The following is a 20,345-nucleotide window of genomic DNA, read 5'->3' on the forward strand; positions in this document are numbered from 1 at the left end:
CTTCAACTCATCCCGCAAAGAAAATAAGGCCTGAAAAACTCAAAAAAGGTACGTCCTAAAAGAGAGAGATGAAAAAGCTGAGGAGAAAACTTGCCGCAGCGAAAGGGTTAATGATACAGTGACACGGCAGGAGTTCCAGATCACAGGGTGCAGCATCACTTACTGCTGGGTCTATCACATACAGTGGCGCAGTATGACCAGCACTGCTTCTGTCCAGCAGGAGACTGCCGCTCTCCAGCCTGTGGAAGCCACTGGTCTGCGGTGCCAGGAATGGCCAGGTGGTGGCGCTGCTCAGCCGCGTCCTAACAACTCTACCGGGCACACATCCTGAGGTAACGCCACCAAAGCAACTGCACGACTTAAGGTGGACGGTCCTTGTGCCAAGCGGGCCTCAAGGTGAGGCTCTGCCAGGAGGTGGCGCTTGTGGGGAGGTGCCAGCGCTGAGTGGAGGCAGGAAGAGAAGGCGGGAGCCGGGAGAGGAGAGTGATGAGGAGAGACGAGCCGTGCTCCTCATGAGTAGTCTGTGGTGCGGGAGGAGGCTGCACTGACCGGAGCCGCATGGAGGCGCCCGCAGGTGAGGTGGCCGTGAAGCGTCCATGACAGAGCGGATGGATCACGGCTGTGTACCGCACCAAGATGTCCGAGGTAAATGTCGCACACTAACTGCTGCCCTGCATTGTCTGGAAACTGTGACCATCACAGTATGGGCGATCACAGCTGAGGATCCTGTCAGCAGCTATATAGTGCTACTTATGTGCTGGGCATGCACTATAGGAAGCTGTGTGTAGAATAATAACTCCTACATGTCATGTACTTAGTAGTGCAGTATTCATGTTATGTAGTGTACGTTATAGATTATGTCGTTTCTACAGTGTTTTCTGTGGCATTGTGATATCTTGTGTAGTATTTGTATATTATTGATAATTTGTAGCATATAGATTGTGTAGTGTAATAAATATATGTACAAGATATTTGTAAGGATAGCTACAAACTTATAAGGGATCTGAATTTCTGGCATGGCAGTGGGACCACCATTATACGTCAGGATTCTCATGGTGCGGGGGCATATATCTTCCAATGGACCCCACATTGTGCCATGGCTTCTGTATAATGTGACTTATCTTAGAAGAAACAGCTGCTTCCACCACAGTGGTTCACTTCCATGACTTCCATTCATATCAGTGGAGACAGCTGACCTTTACATTTTGGCCCTTCACGTTTTGGCTTTCACAGCCATCTCCCCCATTGAAATTGGTTCTGTGTAGTAGGTCAAAAGTAATGGCTTTTAATAAGTTTTGACATGTCATAATTATATGAAAGACATTTTGATTGGTGGGAGCCCAGGTGCTGAGGCCCCCACAATTGAGGATAAGCGCTGCTGGCCCTAAATAGACAGGGTTAGCATAAGTTTTTTTTTTTTTTTAATATAAAAAGAATCTTTCCATTTTCCCTGTAATTTCAGCATGGACTTCTGTCCATTTTATAGAACTATAGGGTGATGCAGAATAAGTATACAGGTCTTGGTAGGTAGATGCACCTTGTATTGATGAATTTACACGTACAGATAATTGGCCAATTTCTGTCAATTCCGACCGAAAATTGGTGTAATTAGTGGTTTGATCAGATTGAAATCTTTCATTTGCCCGAAAACTGCCTTGCCCTGCTTTAACAATTTGTGCCTTAAGACCCCCATACACATTAAGCTAATGTTGACTGGTTCGACCACAGTCTAATGTATATGAGGCTACCAGACAACGAATGGTTGGGGGAGATGTCCAATTTCGGATTGTATTGTTCTCCCACAGATATGCTGCCGGACGATATTCCGGAAGCTTTCCCTTAGAGAACAGAGGAGTGCTCGGCCCAACAAGTGCTCCTGTATATGGGAAAGACTGCTGTTTGCCGAAACATCTTTTCATCGACTACCATCTAATATGTATGGCCAGCTTTAGGCTCCTGCAGGGTCAGACACGGCCATTACACAGTACACAGCAGGGGCACATTTATAAGATTATCTCAGCACAGGAACATTTTATTTAAACGCATCCAATTGTAGGAATTATTATTATTCCAAGATCTATAGAGTAAAATGTACTGACTAACCCCTTAAAGACCCACAATGTGTTTTTTGGTGAGTTTTTAACTCTGCATATTTTTGCTTATAGTGTTTTTACTGCTGTAACGTTAGACCACCACTCTTGTGCCAGTTACATTGCAAAATTGCTGTGGAATCCCATCTTGACAACAATGTATGGTGAAAATATCTCTGCCATGTCTGGATTCCCCTCATCCCAGATAGAATGTGATGTTTTACTTTGAAAGTTACTTGTCAGCCAAGCTACATCCTGTTTTCCTTTTTCCCCTTTTAAAAAAACTTGTCATTGAAGGATGCATCGCGGGCATCATAATCCATTTTTTATAAGGCTGTAGTTACACACAGGTTTTGAAATAGGTTGAGATTCAGTCTGGAATTTAAGAGTACTGGATAATACAAGGATGGACTTGTACTTCTCCTTCCTGCTAGATCAAATTCTGTTTTGGGCTTATAAGCTTCATGATAAACTGCATGTGGGCTTCTAGCCCTATAATCTGTTCTCACGGGCATATATGCAGACAGTATTCTGAGTGTTCTCCTCCCACCACATACTGAGCATTTCTTTATTAGGATCCCCTGATGTAAAGGCATATGCCAGTATTTTCATGAGCTGATCTTTGTGTGTATTATGGCAAACAAGACATCTTATGAGAAATGAATGCCAAGGATGCAGCATTTTCTGTCTGGCTATGTAGACTGTACTGGTATACAAAGGGCCAAATTACACGGTAACACAGTCCCTGCTGTGACATAATGCACTGCCAGAGTTGTCCTGGGTCTACCAAGACCCAGCAGCATTGCTATGCCAGACACCTGGTCATGTGAACTATGGAAAAACTAGTAATACCAACTTTGCTGACACTTAGGCTGCGTGCCCAGGATCCATAATAGCAGCGTTTTGGACACAGCTCACCTGTGCTGCATCCAAAATTAGAAGCACAGTGAATGGGATTTATAGATATCCCATGCCCATTGTGCTTCTATTTGATGCTGCGTAAACTCGCCCGCAGCGCTGCTTTACAAGCCGCAGCATGTCAATTTCTGTTGCGGAGACACTAGTCTCTGTAACAGAAGTTTCCCCAATCGAATGGATAGGGTGTGGTAACTCCGCATGTGTTCAATGAACACATGCGGATTTACCTGCGTTATTGGAGACAACCCTTTGGACGCAGCAAAAATGCGCTGCGTCCAAAGCTCTGCTATAGCCTGATCGTGGGCACATACCCTTATGTTCACAACATGGGACACATTGAGTGGTATGTAGTCGGGAAGAGTTGCATGCACTAAGGCCTCATTCAGACATCTGTGATTTTTCTACTACATTAAAGCCCGGACCTTTGTTCATCTGTGTTTTGGATCTAATTTTAATCAGTGTTTGGTCAGTGTGTTAGGTTTTACCATTAAGGGTATGTTCACACAAGGCATTTTTTTTCAGCTGTTTATTTCCTGCAGCAAAACCTGATCTCTTTGCAAGAAAGAAGCTTCGTCAAAAATGCAGGTTTTGGTGCGTTTTTCAGGATCCCAAAGTTCAGTTTTGCTTCCACCACAGTTTTTTTTTTTTTTTTTTCTCCACTAAAAACGCAGGAAAAACCTCATGGTTATGTTCACACTAGGCGTTTTTTCACCACCCATTACTTATAATGGGTGAAAAAACGCTGAAAGAAGTGACATGCTCTATTGTGCAAAAAAAACATGCAAAGCACAAAATACTGATGACACAAAAACCAAGGTGTGTGCATGAGATTTCTGGAGTCTCATAGACTTTGCTGGTACTGTAAAATGCAGCTGAAAATTTGCATTAATAAAAAGCTGAAAAAACACCTAGTGTGAATATACCCTTAGTGTTTCATCAGTGATTTGCACTGATAAAAGAATAAAGAAATTGCAAAGTTTCTCCTATTCATTGAAGTGTTAATCATGGATTTAATATGGATGGCATCCATGTGCTGTCTATGGGTCTGTAAAAATAACAGAGTTGCATGTATATTTTGAACCTATGACGCCTATCAAAAACGGAAGTCGCCATGATTTTTCGCGGATCAGTCTTTCTACAAAAAACTCGGACATGTGAACAGACGCATTGACTATAATGGGTATGTGTTCTTTCTGTGAAAAACGCAGAACACATATGTTTGAGGCCTAAAGGCTTCTATCTTCTCCTCGGAGCACCTGGCTTTTCCTTTCAGTTGAGGACCTGACCTGCTCCTACTACAGTGGAGGATTCTGAACTCGGCAAAATCAAAAGATTTAGCGACTTCTTTCCACTTGGCATCAATGTCTGATCAGCCGAGGTCCGACACCCAGCACCCCCTGCCAATCAGCTATCAGTGTCAGCAGTGGTCAATGGCCGGAAGTACTCACTTGCTGAGGTGCTCCATCTTCTGAAAGTGGCTACTTTAGGGTACTGCACATCCTGCTATTGATTTGAATAGAAGGCAGATATGTAGAACCAAGCACTGGCTTCTACCAGAAGATGAAGCAGCTCGGCAAGTGAGTACTTCCGGCTGACGACACAGCTAACAGCTGATTGGCTGGGGTGCCGGGTGTCGGACCCCGGCCGATCAGACTTTATTGACCTATACTAAGGATAAGATGTAAAAGTAGTGGTGGACAACCTCTTTAAGGGGTTAATGGAGTTTCTAATATAATGTTAAGGTATGCTTACAGATTTTTGGAGGCTAAAAACTTCAATTTTTCACTTAAAGAAATGTGGTTTTTTTGGAGTAACTTAGTTTTTCTGAACATTGTTGAAGTGGTTTTTTATTTTACAGTTTTAAAGTGTAATCGTCATTTTAATTTCATAAATTTAATAGTACGCATGAAAATAAGCAACTTTGAAATCTATCTTGTTAGAGGAATCTGCTTTTTTCTCCTCCTCGACTGATCATTCTAAATTCTCATTTCACTGGTAAAATCTATATTCCGTGAAGACAGATTTTTCCCATTACTGAAATGGGAGATAACAGTTGGTGCTCATAAAGTTCTGTGGAGAAAGATAACTGTCATTTCAGGAGAACTTGTCTCTGATAAGATATATTTCAAAGTTGATTATTTTCACGTATGCTACTGATCTATGAAATATAAATTAGAATGATGGTTACGATTTAAGTCTGGGGGTGATTCCATGAGGACTTTGCCTCAAAAATGTCACTTTTTTTTTTTTTTTCCTCCACAAGGTTTTCAAAAGCTCTTCAGAAATAGACTCTCTAAATGCTCAACATATGAACAACCAAGTAGACTTTCTATTCTATATAGATTTTCAAAGAAATTTTTTGATATGTGGAATGAGCATACTCGACTTTTTCTCATCAGTAAAGCAAGGGTATGTATGCGCCACCACCTCTCTACTGTGGGGCTCAGGTCCTATATTTTTTTTCTTATAGCTTTTACAAGGTTGATTAGAGATATTTGTGAAAATGCCCTCTAAGGCCTTATATACGGCTCCATTGCGAAAGCCCTGGCTCTGTCGCTACATGTGAATATACCCTAAAGATACTTTGACTTGGCAGCAGTGTGGATTCATTAAGGAAGCTTATATTTAGTGCCAAAGCCTGCATTAGATCCTTTAATTTCTGATGAAGAAAGCATTGCTCTATATATGTGTACCAAATGCAGCCTAAAAATAAAAGGGAACTTATTACACACAAAATACTGATTTAATACATGTGAAGTGCAGCCTTTGGTCTGTTATGATGTACAATTCAGTAGATGATGTAGCTAGTCTGATGTGTGAGAGACCTCATATGTTTGTTACTTCATCCCTTCAAAGCCGAACATGTCTTAATGAAAAGCGTTGTATTAACATAATAACCAAGCTTTATTCTATCGCTGTGACCCACTAGATTTGCCTTATTACAGATTCTCTTAATTTAAGAAATCGGTTGAGATGCCAGAATCCTGGTGGTGAAGTGCTTGTATATACGTAATTCTCATTGATGGCTTTATACAAAGGCAATTGTTGGAAGTGGTAAGGCATTTGCATGCTTAAAGTAGAGCAGAACATTAGATGACTTCTCACAATTTTTGCCAGAGCTGTATATATTCTATTAAGAGACCACTGAACAGTTTTCTATTGGAAAGCATAGATAGACTGGTGGAAAGCATGCCAAGACGCATGAAAGCAGTGATTAAAAATCATGGTTAGTCCACCAAATATTGATTTCTGAACTGTTCCTGAGTTAAAGCATGAGTAATTTGAGGTCTGAAAGCACTTAATATTTTTTACTATTTTGACGCTTTATCATTTGCTGCAAATCAATACAACATTTTTAGCTTTGAATTTTGGAGACATGTTGTCAGTAGTTTATAGACTAAAACAACAATGTACATTTTACTCAAAAATATACCTATAAAGAGAAAAATCAGAGACAATGAACATTTTGCAGTGGTCTCTTAATTTTTACCAGAGCTGTATATATGGTATATGGTCAACAGGTCACATGCTTTCATGTCATCGCTGGTTACAAAGCTTACCAGACGCTGACTGGATTCAGACAATTTAATTCTAGTTTAGACCTTCCATCCTGGAATAGGGAAGTATGAAATGCAATATAAACATTGCTTTTTTTTGTGATGCAATTATGTGTTAGCATGTTTGGCAGTTTTCAATACACGGCATGCTATATAAGTGTATTGTATTCTAAAATTCTCCTCTGCATCATACATGCCAAGTGACCCTGTTCAGCAGCACATGTAGAGAGGTATATAATAAGGATCATTCTTTTGTGCGGTCTTCTTTTTCCTATAACTTGCAATGTGTAGCAGCATGACTGCTTTTCAACTCCATGTTGCCAATGTGTTTGCTTTCATTTCCTCTTTCAATCCTCACATCCTCTTTGCTAATAAAGGAAATTCTGTCATCTGACAATTCTCTGCACTGTCCTTATGACGGAAATGACCACAGGTGACTTGCCTTTGAATTGCTTCTGCCATGAGGAATAACATAACACTGGCTTATTGTTGGGTGCTTAAAGCACCACTCCAGCATTTTTTTTTCAGTGCTGGAGTGGTTCTTTAAATGTAAGTCCCCTGCCCCCGTTCTTCTGCCAGTTTCACCTTTTACCGACGCTCCTCCGGTCTCGGGGCGCCTTCTTTGCACGTAATTTCTGATTGCTCAGAAGCTATGTCACAAGAGCTCATTGCAAGTCTGAGAGCCAGAACGAGGCTCTCATAGAGATGTATTGAAAAGTGACTTCTGGCGCGCTCCATGAAACACTGGAGGTCCAGGCAGGTCACTTCTCGTTGGAGACCAAGGGGAGCGACATTGGAAAAAGATAAAGGTGGCGGCAGGTGAGTATGAGACAGGAGCAAGGGGAATTAAACATTTAAAGCACCACTCAGGAATGCCATAAAAAAAACGCTAGAGTTGTGCTTTAACAAAAACCTGGTAACAGATTCCTATGTAATCTGAGGGCAGCCTGATGTAGGGGCTGAGAGCTTGATTCCAGCAATGTGTCACTTGCTGTGATCCCCAGGTGCACAGACACGCAGAGTGGACATGGGATTTTTAGAAATCCCATCCACTATGCTGTAACATCTGGCACCTGCGGGTTTGACGCTGCATAAACACGCAGCTTCAAACCCACAGCAGCTCATGATCTTTGACACATACTCTAATGCTTTTATTTTTCTATCAATGGAGCTGTGTGAGGGCTTATTTTTTGCCAGGCAAAATCCTTTTTAATAGGCTTGTATGATATTTTGATTGCTTGTCAGCGATTTTTGTGGTATTGCAGTGATTTAAAAAAAAAAATATATATATATATATATATATATATATATATATATATATATATATATATATAATTATTTTTTACAGTGTATACCAATCGGGTTAATTATTTAATTGGACTTTTCTGGACGTGGCGACGTCATAAGTGTTTTTTTTTTTTTGTTTGTTTTTTCCCCATGTTTTTGTTTTTCTTCCACTTAAGTCCTATTAGGGGATTTGAACCTGTGATCACATGTACTATGTTCAGCAGGCCCCCAGCTGCCATTGCAGCCCATTGGCGCCACGCGATCACCTCACGGGAGCACCGATGGTGCATATAAAGACATACCCCCATGCTGTCATGCTATTAATGGCTCTATCAGAATTTGACAGTGGCATTTAACAGGTTTAACAGTCACGGGCAGATTTTTGCTTCATCCGCCACTTTTAGAGGCAGGTCCTGGCTGTAACACACAGCCATTACCTGTTGGCTTTATGGTGCGCTTACCCCATGAGCACGCTCCATACTCTTGCAACCAACTTGCGCCGTACATGTACTGCAGATGTCGGTAAGGTGCTAAAGGGCACATGTCACTCAATTTATACTGCCCAGACCATAAGCAGCATGAATCGGAGGCTAACTGCACAATTGCAGATGGGTATGTTTTTCTTCAAACGTTTGCTGAAGAGGCAGGAAACTTTGGGAGAGACCTGGCTGGCTTTTCCCTGCACCGCTGCAAATGATACGGATCGACTTGTAAATTAACTAGATTGGTACAGAGAGAAGTTTAGAAAAAATTCTTAGTATTGGTTGTGCATTTTCGGCTGTACAGGTAACTGCAGCATGTCCCCATTCATCCGTATAGGACTATAGGTTAAGGTTTCAGATGATGGGCCCCCTATTTCAGTAGGAAAAGTGACATAAGCCATTGTCGGGTATATCTGTTCTCTTTAGACACCTCCTCCTTAGGCCTCCTTCACTCGTCCTGATAGCTGGTGCTGTTTTTTCCAGTACAGGTATGATCTGTGTCCTTGTGGAACATGTGTGTGGCATCCGTGTGCCGTCCGTATGCCGCATCAGTATAATATGTACCGGAGCCTGGAAAAAAGAAGTACAGTCAGCGCTGTTCCCGGGTGCTGAATCCTACTGTCATCATTGTTGCCTTGTCTCCCTGCAAAACACTTAAGAGAAAAATCTAGTTTAAAGGGACTGTCAGCACAGAATGACTGTTCAAACGACGTACAGGCGCTCAGTGTAACATGGCCAATCATTTACATACATCTTCCAACCTGCTTAGTTTCCATCTATCTAAACCCTTCTCTGGCTCTATGAAGCCAGAGCTGTCAGAGTGGGTGGAAATGTATTTTAATGATTGGCCCTGCTGTGAAGCACCAAGTGGCTAGAGTTTGTTAGCACAGGATGACTTCTTAACTTGAGTCCCTTTTAATAGCTGCCGTGGACTGAGCCACAAGGTAGACTAGTTGGACTTCTCCTGCCCTCTGCCAGTGACTGACCGGTCTCTCCCGGCGTACATTTATAGTGAGAGACCTGTCATTTTAGGTCAGGAGGTGGGGAGAAGCAGGGCCGGCTCCAGGTTTTTATGGGCCCCGGGCGAAAGAGTCTCAGTGGGCCCCTTTAACACATACCACGATTCATGATGCACAGATACCGAAGAGAAATATATATATATAGTACAATGCAAAGATTTCACTTCTCACATTACATGAGTGCTATCTATTGTAAATTCCACAATAGCTCAGAAACCAGCGAATCGCACCATGCAGGAGACTGGCCCCCATAAGACGCTCCATGCAGGAGACTGGCCCCCATAAGACGCTCCATGCAGGAGACTGGCCCCCATAAGACGCTCCACATAATGCCCCACGCAGGATGTCACACCCCCCCCTCCTTTATAATGCCCCACGCAGGATGTCACACTCACCCCCCTCCCTTATACTGCCACAGGCCTCCATACAAAAAAAAAAAAAAAAATCAAATACTCACCTCACGTCTCATCTGCTGCCGCTGCTCCGGACTCCAGCTTCGCCGGCCTCATCCCGCTCTGCGCTGTGACTGCTCAGGAGAGAGCGCGGTGTAAAGACGTCACCGCGCCCTCTGACCTGAGACGTCACAATGCTGCAGCCGCGGAGGATGCAGGAGCTGCTGCGGAGGCACGGGGAGGGGTAAGTATTGTGCTGGCTGCCGGGGCCCTGAGCAAGCGGGGGGGAGCGGGCGCTGACACCGCTCTCCTCCGCTCACGGGTCCCATAGCGTGCGGGGTGCCAGACGGTGAGGCCCCCCCCCCCTGCCTGCTCAGGGCCCCGGCATTTGGCCGGGTGCTGACGCCGGCCCTGGGGAGAAGCCACTTTGTTACCCTTTTGGCAGTATGCTTCGGGTCATTGTCCTTTTGGAAGACCCATTTCCGCCCAAGCTTGCCTGTCCAACTAGTTCGCAGGTCGCTCCCGGCAGCTATAAACTATGGTTTTCTAAAAAAATGCTGTAGAGTTTCACAATTTGGGCCCATTCCTCCTGACAAAACTGGTGTAAGGCTGTGTTGCCGCAATGCGTTTTTTAATCGTTTCCGCAGCGGCAAAAACGCTGCAGAAACGCTTAAACGCATGGTAGAAGGCCTGCCGTGTCCCCCAATGATAATCCGCATGTGCTGTGCACATGCTGTGGAAATTTCCACTGCGGATTATCATTGCAGAAAAAAATGCAGCACTACCAATTATTTTGTGGAAGTGCTGCGTTTTCGCCGCCATTGACTTGCATTAGAACGTGCCAATTCCGCAAGACTGCATCTGTACTTGTGTAATTGGCGCGTTCTAATGTGCGGATGGTACCCGGGTGTAGAGGAGAGGAGAGTCTCATCCACACCCAGGTACCATTAAAAAAGCTGTAAGAATAAAATAAAAAATAAATGTATCTTCTGGCGGCCCGCGCTGCGCTCCTCCTTGCTTTCCGGCACTTCACGATGGAATGAAGGACCTGCGCTGACGTCAGAGTCATGTGACGGGTCATGCGACGCTGACGTCGGCAGGACCTTCAGTGTACCGCTGCCGGCAGCCGGGACCGAGCGAAGCAAGACAGCGCAGGCCATCAGAGGATAAGTATAGATTTATTTTTTGACATTCTCTCGGGTCACACAATATAAATCCATGCCGTTTGCATGGATTTATATAGTGTGACCAAGTTGTCAAGCACTTTCCAAGTGCTGCTAAAATCGCTTGGAAAGCGCTTGTCAATCTGCATGCGGAAATGCAAGTGAAGAGCGCTTCACATCCGCTTGTCCCTGGCAGGAAAAACGCATGTACAATCCACATGCGTTTTTTTCTGCCAGGGAGATGCAGAAACGCTCAGGATTTTTTCCTGAGCGTTTCTGCATTTCTGCATCGTGGGCACATAGCCTAAGATTGAGAATTTGTGTTCATCTGTGAGGTGAGATCGCTATCACATTTAAGGTTTTGCAACATCCTGAATGGCTAAAAGTAACACACAGGAAACGTAGGTCTTTCAAATATGACAAATCATTTCAGTCATGGTTTGCTATGGACAGCACTCTTTACTGGTAAGACACTAGTTATTGTTGGACGAACCTATTTCTTTTAGTGGGGCTTTCTTTCCCCAAATCATCATCTCTTTATATGAAGGAAAGGGGGTACCTTGTCATTGAGCTGAATGCGTACACAGGGTGCTACAGGTTGATCAAACAGCAATGTTAGGTGTTCTATTGTGTATACAGCGAGTGCTGGGACACATGCCATTTCCTTGGAATTTACATGCACCGCTATGATACAAAGGCATCTAGTGTTTTTCTTTCCTGCTTTTGTGCTTCTAATTGGAAAATTTTGTTGCCACATATAACGAACGCGCTTTTGGGTGCTGTGTGAAAAAATGTAATGTGCATGCGCCTCTAATATCAATTTCCTTCTAAGGCTATGTGCCCACGATGCAGAAATGCTCAGGATTTTTTCCTGAGCGTTTCTGCATCTCCCTGGCAGAAAAAACGCATGCGGATTGTACATGCGTTTTTCCTGCCAGGGACATGCGGATGTGAAGCTTTCTTCACATGCATTTCCGCATGTGGGTTGTCAAGCACTTTCCAAGCGATTTTTAGCATCACTTGGCAAGTGCTTGTCAACTTGGTCACGCTATATAAATCCATGCAAAATGCATGGATTTATATACTGTGACCTTTAGGCTGTGTGCCCACGTAGCATTTTTCAAGCGTATATGCTGCGGAATTTCCGCAGCGTAAACGCTTGAAAAACGCATGTATATCCGCACCCCATGGTCCCCAATGGGATTCCGCAAGTTCTATGCACATGCTGCGGATTTTTCCGCAGCGTTTATGCCGCGTTCAAAAATCCGCAGCATGTCATTTAATTTTGCGTTTCCGCAAGCGGAATTGCCTTTGTCCAATGCATAAAAAACGCAAGGCAATTCCGCATGTGGAAAACGCGTGATAAACGCGCGAAAAATGCGCGATAAACGCGTGCGGAATTCCGCATGCGTTTTTCCGGGAGAGGACTTGCATTTATGCAGCAGAAATTTTCTGCTTCATAAATGCAACGTGGGCACACAGCCTCAAAGAATGATAAAAAATAAAAATAAAAAATCTATACTTTCCTTCCGATGGCGCCCGGTGTCTTGCTTCGCTCCGTCTTCCCTTTCCGGCAGCTCGCGATACACTGAAGGACCTGCTGTCACATGACTATGACGTCAGCGCAGGTCCTTCAGTCCACCGCGAGTTGGCGGCAAGCGAAGACAAGGAGACCGGGGGCCATCAGAAGGTAAATATATGATATTTATTTTTTATTTTATTCTTTTTTTCACAGGTTCTATGGTACCCAGGTCCGGAGGAGAGTCTCCTGTCCTCCACACCCGGGTACCATCCGCACATTGAAACGCATGGATTCCGCATGTACAGATGTAGTGATGTGGAATTCATGCGTTCCAATGCAAGTCAATGGCGGCGAAAACACAGCGCTTCCGCAAAATAATTGGTAGTGCTGCGTTTTTCTCCGCAATGATGACCCGCAGCGGAAATTTCCGCAGCATGTGCACAGCACCTGCAGATTATCATTGGGGACCATGGCAAGCCTTCTACCATTAGTTTTTTAAGCATTTCTGCAACGTTTTTGCTGCTTCGGAAACGCTTAAAAACGCATCGTGGGTACACAGCCTAAAGGGGTTGTCCCACAATTGTCAGGGGAAAGAAGCCCCTTCTAGTATATTAATTCTTATAGGTTGGGCCACACAAAATTAGCAATTGCTCCGCTGCATGTGTGCAGAAGCCTAGGTGCACTCAGGAGATAAGCGCCACAGTCAAGATTTCTTCCATCCACCATAGGGACCCATTGCAAAGAAAGAAAAAAAAAAAGTACATTTTCAACCTTTTTTTTTTTTTTGCAGTGGCTCTCTGAATTAGACAGATCAGTCTGCTTTACTTTGCTATACATTAAAACAAAACTGTTATGGAGGGCTAAAGAATACATTTATGGACTCTGCTGAATAGGATTTATGGAACCATGAGGGTATGTGCACATGGTGCACTTTTTTTTTTTTGTGCGTTTTTTCCGCACAGAAATGGACCAAAAACGCATTGTAATCCTTATCACAGCATTTCCTATGGGAATTTGGAAGATCTGTGCCCATGATCAGGAATTTTCCTGAAAGGATTTCATGTGCGTTTAAATAAGCAGCATGTCAATTCTTTGTGTGGATTTGCCAGCGTTTTTCCTAAACAATGCATTGGAAAAAACTCATGGCAAAAATGCACAAACACGCAGAATTTTCACAGCGTTTTTGATGCCAAGAGATGCAGAACCTTGCAGAAATTTCTGCAAGCAAATACTAATCGTGTGCACATACCCTTACACTATAAGGCCGTTTTCACACTTCCGGATATTTCCTGCCTGTGTGGCACACGTGTGCCGCATCAGGATCACGCGTACCGGCGCCTGGGAATCAGTGTACGGTTAGCGCTGTTCCCAAGCGCTGTGTGCTGAACGCTGCTCTCATCATTGTCCCTTGCTCGTGCTGTGATCAGCATGAGTAAGGGACAATGTTGGGAGTATTAGTCTACTCCCGCAGTGTCCATGTGTAAAAATAAGAATAAAATAATCCTTATACTCGCCTGTCCGGAGATATCCCCCGCTGTAATCCATGCGACCACTGACGCTGGGGAGAAGGAGTCGCTCCAACGAGCGGTGCCCGGAGCTGCGCTCAGCGAACGGTGTCCTGTCACTCAGCGAGCTCCGCTCAGTGCAGGGCTCCGCTCACTTTAGTAAGTCATTTCTCCCTGGCTCCTCGTTGTCAGCTGTTGCATGTATTACATCTTCGGACATAAATAAAGACGACGATGTTCCCAGTGTTAAGATGTTTCAACTTCCTTTGATTCAGCCTCTCTCATCCATTTCCTTTCAAACCAGGACTAGCGTTGTTCACTTGTCTCAGCTGTTTGAGATAGTTTTGCTTTCTATAGAGCTTAAATTAAGGGGACCAAATCTCGTGCAGTGGGGGAGATTTCAATTTTTAATGTTTGCAGTATTTTTTGTCTGATAAAGACAGGCCATGGAAAATTTCACTCAAATCAGATAAATATGTGGTTGTGTGTGTGTGTACAGACCAAAAGTTTGGACACACCTTCTCATTTAAAGCTTTTTCTGTATTTTCATGACTTTGAAAATTGTACATTCACACTGAAGGCATTAAGACATGTGGAATTATATACGTAGCAAAAAAGTGTGAAACAACTGAAAATATGTCTTATATTCTAGGTTCTTCAAAGTAGCCACCTTTTGCTTTGATGACTGCTTTGCACACTCTTGGCATTCTCTTGATGAGCTTCAAGAGGTAGTCACCGGAAATGGTTTTCACTTCACAGGTGTGCCCTGTCAGGTTTAATAAGTGGGATTTCTTGCCTTATGAATGGGGTTGGGACCATCCGTTGTGTTGTGCAGAAGTCCGGTGGATACACAGCTGATAGTCCTACTGAATAGACTGTTAGCTACTTTTTTTCTTGCCATAATATAAATTCTAAGTAAAGAAAAACGAGCGGCCATCATTACTTTAAGAAATGAAGGTCAGTCTGTCCGAAAAATTGGGCAAACTTTTGAAAGTGTCCCCAAGTACAGTTGCAAAAAACATCAAGTGCTCAAAAAAATAAAGGGAACACTCAAATAACACATCCTAGATCTGAATGAATGAAATATTCCCATTGAATACTTTGTTCTATACAAAGTTGAATGTGCTGACAACAAAATCACACAAAAATCATCAATGGAAATCAAATTTATTAACCAATGGAGGCCTGGATTTGGAGTCACCCCCAAAATTAAAGTGGAAAAACACACTACAGGCTGATCCAACTTTGATGTAATGTCCTTTAAAACAAGTCAAAATGAGGCTCAGTTATTGCGTGTGGCCTCCACGTGCCTGTATGACCTCCCTACAACGCCTGGGCATGCTCCTGATGAGGTTGCGGATGGTCTCCTGTGGGATCTCCTCCCAGACCTGGACTAAAGCATCCGCCAGCTCCTGGACAGTCTGTGGTGCAACGTGACGTTGGTGGATGGAGCGAGACATGATATCCCAGATGTGCTCAGTCGGATTCAGGTCTGGGGAACAGGCGGGCCGGTCCATAGCTTCAATGCCTTCATCTTGCAGGAACTGCTGACACACTCCAGCCACATGAGGTCTGGCATTGTCCTGCATTAGGAGGAACCCACGGCCAATCGCACCAGGATATGGTCTCACAAGGGGTCTGAGGATCTCATCTCGGTACCTAATGGCAGTCAGGCTACCTCTTGCGAGCACATGGAGGGCTGTGCAGCCCTCCAAAGAAATGCCACCCCACACCATTACTGACTCACTGCCAAGTCGGTCATGCTGAAGGATGTTGCAGGCAGCAGATTGCTCTCCATGGCGTCTCCAGACTCTGTCACGTGTTCTGTGGCAAATGCCAACACCGTGCAGGACGCTTAGGCTGTGAGCACGACCCCCATCTGTGGGCGTCGGGCCATCGTACCACCCTCATGGAGTCGGTTTCTAACCATTTGTGCAGACATATGCACATTTGTGGCCTGCTGGAGGTCATTTTGCAGGGCTCTGGCAGTATTCCTCCTGTTCCTCCTTGCACAAAGGCGGAGGTAGCGGTCCTGCTGCTGGGTTGTTGCCCTCCTATGGCCCCCTCCACGTCTCCTGGTGTACTGGCCTGTTTCCTGGTAGCGCCTCCAGCCTTTGGACACTACGCTGACAGACACTGCAAACCTTCTTGCCACAGCTTGCATTGATGTGCCTTCCTGGATGAGCTGCACTACCTGAGCAACTTCTGTGGGTTGTAGAGTCCGTCTCATGCTACCACGAATGTGAAAGCACAACCAACATTCAAAAGTCACCAAAACATCAGCCAGAAAGCATTGGTACAGAGATGTGGTCTGTGGTCCCCACCTGCAGAACCACTCCTTTATTGAGGGTGTCTTGATAATTGCCAATAATTTCCATCTATTGTCTATTCCATTTGCACAACAGCATGTGAAATTGATTGTCAATCAGTGTTGCTTCCTAAGTGGACAGTTTGATTTCACAGAAGTTTGATTTACTTGGAGTTATACTCTGTTGATTAAGTGTTCCCTTTATTTTTTTGAGCACTGTATTTCATTATTCTGTTGCTGTATATGTATGTAATGTGCACACTTGCATTTCTGCTTATTTTTCTATGTAGTAGAAACTGTACTATTAAGTGTGGAGACTTGGGGTCCACAGCTACAGTGGTGCACTAATAGAAGTAGTCTACCTTTTTTATGCAGAGGTTTTGCTCCATTGCATTTTGTATTGCACAGTGCTTCTAGGTAAGAATCTTTCATTTTGTGGCCTAATGCGTCTGATGGAAGTATATGCAGTCATCTTCAGATTACATATTTTTCCATCTTCCTCTCTCATTGAGTAAGGCTATGTGCCCACGTTGCATTTATGAAGCAGAAAATTTCTGCTGCATAAATGCAAGTCCTCTCCCGGAAAAACGCATGCGGAATTCCGCACGCGTTTATCGCGCTTTTTTCACGCGTTTATCACGCGTTTTCCACATGCGGAATTGCCTTGCGTTTTTTATGCATTGGACAAAGGCAATTCTGCTTGCGGAAACGCAAAATTAAATGACATGCTGCGGATTTTTGAACGCGGCATAAACGCTGCGGAAAAATCCGCAGCATGTGCATAGAAGTTGCGGAAACCCATTGGGGATCATGGGGTGCGGGTTACCAAGCGTTTTACAAGCGTTTTTGATGCGGAATTTCCGCAGCGGAAACGCTTGTAAAACGCTTGGTAACCCGCACCCCATGGTCCCCAATGGGATTCCGCAAGTTCTATGCACATGCTGCGGATTTTTCCGCAGCGTTTATGCTGCGTTCAAAAATCCGCAGCATGTCAATTAATTTTGCGTTTCCGCAAGCAGAATTGCCTTTATCCAATGCATAAAAAACGCAAGGCAATTCCGCATGTGGAAAACGCGTGATAAACGCGTGCGGAATTCCGCATGCGTTTTTCCGGGAGAGGACTTGCATTTATGCAGCAGAAATTTTCTGCTTCATAAATGCAACGTGGGCACATAGCCTAACTCACACCTGGAGTGTGAACAGCTTGACAACAGGAGCACTTAATTCACAGCTAAAAATGATTTTCATGCTGTGTAGTCTGGCATTGAAATCGTACAGCATTTAGGTGTCTATTCCACTTATTTTCCTAGAACAAACTAGGATCATTCAATTGAATTGCGCTCCACCTACAAGATACAATTACTGTAAACTGGTTTTTAAAAAGTCATCGCCCCTGGCAATGGATTATATCTTTCCCACCCTTCTAATTATCATAAAAGCAGCTTTAGTGGCATAGTTTCTGTGTAGCTAACAAAAGCTAGCTGAAAAAAAGAGAAAACTTGCTCCAGCCTTTTGGATCCAGGAAGACATTACCAGACATTTCAGGGTTACCGAAAGGGGGTAGTATGAAGGCAAAGGATTTTTATCCTATCTATTTAGTCCCAAAATTCTAAGCTATTTTCTAGTATACTTGCTTTAAAAATTCCCTACTGTTTCCTAGCTACACTATCTATCTTCTATTGTTTGTTTTTCTCCTTTTTTCTGTCTGACAATTTGAGTTTCAAAAGTGCTTACTGGGATACTCAAATGGTAGTCTGTGGTCACTGTCGCAGCCTCTGCCCTCTCCCTTAAATGAAGCATAATCAGTGACCCTCCTTTAAGGGGCTTTGCTGTGTCCCTGAGTGTCTCCCTTGTGCACAGTCTCCCCCAGTGGCCTTTGCGATGAGTTCAGCGTCCAGTCTGTTTTCTGTACAGATGAATAGTAATAAGCCGGCAACAGAGCGGTGTCACTATACCTGGTGTGCAGGAGACCAGCGCCATCTCTGCCGGTCCATTGTGACACCGCTCTGCTGTGGTTTGTCCTGAGGAAGAAGCAAGTGTGCTTCAAAACGCGTGATAAATAAAAACCGCATTTACATCTCTACAGTCTCCTACTGCATCTGATACTTTCGGCAGCCCTTATATACCTCCACCTTTCTCCAGTTTCCATATGATATAACGCTTTTGGCCATGACTGTATGTATGTCATTCTGTAGCACCCTGAGGATTCGGCTGCTACAGGGGTATTGCACCTCAACCCAGAGGTGTGATATTCCACTCCCGGATAAGGATGGAGAGTGGGACTGAGCTCGGTAGGCTGCATGCACTACACACATCCCATTTCCGAGGAGCAGACCAACGGTACTCCCACTTAGAAATGTGCAGGTACGACCGAGTCTGTTCCTGGCTGGAGTGGGAGGGGGGTGGTACATCCCAAGTAGTGTAGGGGCAGATAGGGGGAGCAGCCTGGGTAAAGATAGGAGCTCTTTGGGTGCTGGTCACCTGAGCTCACACATAGAGGGAGTATTTAAGGTGGGCACCATCTAAGATCAGGGTCAGTCAGTCAGTCTTTGCAGAGGAGTCAGTCTGCCACAGTCAGTCAGTCTGTCAGAGTCAGGAGGAAGCAGAGGTCCAGATGAGCCTGCAGAGAGAGAGTGGAGCAGAGAAGGAAAGACCCAGAGGGGAAAAGAAAGGACTCTGAGAACCCAAATTCAATCCCCGGGTGAAGAGTCGGCAATAGGGTACCGGATCCCAAACTGGTGGGGGCACAAGCACACCCTAGCCAGAGACCGGAGGCCGTGGGCAGCGTCTGCCACGGCCACCCACCACATCCACCCCGAAGGCAGACCACGTGGAGGGTCAGGGAACCCAAGGCCAAGGGTCTCCCAACAGAAGGCCCGAGGGAGCTGGACCTAGGTGGATCACTAGTGGGGACGGCCAGAGGAAAGGACAGAAGGAGAGCTCAGGGTCACGCTCCGGACTTGTTTGGGGGTTTGCTGAATCCAGGACCTGGTGGACGCAGCACGGCTCGGGTGGTCACTTGAAGCTGGAGTGACCGGAACATCAGCAGTGAGTAAATACCCTAAACTGCACAACCCGACTCTGTCTTCACTTAACATCTATGCTGCACCACCACAACCCCCATCCTCTGCACCTGACCCCCTGAGGCTATACCCCACCCGTTGGGGGTTATACTACCAAAAGCTGCACCATCAGCCTCAGCGGACCCTGCTGCAGCGGCGGCCATAGTGACCGCAATACAACGGGTGGCGTAGTCGACAATTAAGAACTTTATAACATCTGTAGGACTGCCACATACTCTGAGCTTGACACCCTGGGCACTGACCGGGTCACAGCCACTCGGCGACTACAACTCCCATCTGATCCGGCTCCGGGTATTCCCCTAAAGAATATGGCCCAGGGGGTGCGTCAATTCCATTCAGGTATTCCTTGTGTGAAGAATTGGAGAGTATGCGAGGTCTTAGTAAAACCTGAATTATTGCTTAGGTTGACCTTTCATTAAGAGGAGTATGTTCACGATTTTGACATGTGCAAATAAAACCTGATTTAGAAAATAACGTTTATAAACTTTTCCACAGAAAGTGCAGCCATCCACATGTCCAATTTTTTTACCAAATATAGATTCCCATATTAAAGGGAATCTGTCCATCAGACCTGTAATATGGGCGTACAGGTGATAGAAATGTGAATCTATACTTACCTGTATGCCTCATATTAGAGGTTTGCTTGCTTTGAAATAGCTTTCTATTAAATTCGTTTTGACAAGCTTCCCGTCTGGGGGATGCGAAGAAATCCACGCCTATTAACTCAATTTCCATATTCCACCCCCACCCTGTGACGTGCAGTTCCCAGCTGGATCCTGCGCAATTTACCTTGTACGGAAGGCGCAGTAAACCCTGCCGTCTGTGTAGCCTTGTGGAGCAGGAAACTTGTGTGCAGGCACCAGTGAGTCACTCTGCCTTCCCGACCCTGCGCCATCCTGAATGATAGCCGCAGAGGTCTCCTGCAGGCTCCGGGTTGTCATGCCAACCCATTGGCGACCCGCGGTAATGTGAAACAGGTGCTGATTGGCGGGACTAGGAACTTTCTTCCACTGCAGCCA

At 44.8% G+C, this 20,345-nt stretch overlaps 1 protein-coding gene across 1 annotated transcript in view; it reads left to right on the plus strand.

Annotated features, from left to right (window-relative positions):
- Positions 1-302: 302 nt before the first annotated feature.
- The window catches only part of GCNT1 (glucosaminyl (N-acetyl) transferase 1), a 45,538-nt gene continuing 25,495 nt past the window's right edge, over positions 303-20,345 (plus strand). Inside the window, exon 1 of the mRNA XM_073670727.1 lies at positions 303-645. The gene's annotated coding sequence lies outside the window, so the exon portion shown is untranslated. The remainder of the gene's footprint in view (positions 646-20,345) is intronic.

This window comes from Phyllobates terribilis, unplaced genomic scaffold, assembly GCF_046119375.1.
Source record: "Phyllobates terribilis strain yellow unplaced genomic scaffold, ASM4611937v1 Scaffold_1__5_contigs__length_1240528914, whole genome shotgun sequence".
Lineage (NCBI taxonomy): Eukaryota > Metazoa > Chordata > Amphibia > Anura > Dendrobatidae > Phyllobates > Phyllobates terribilis.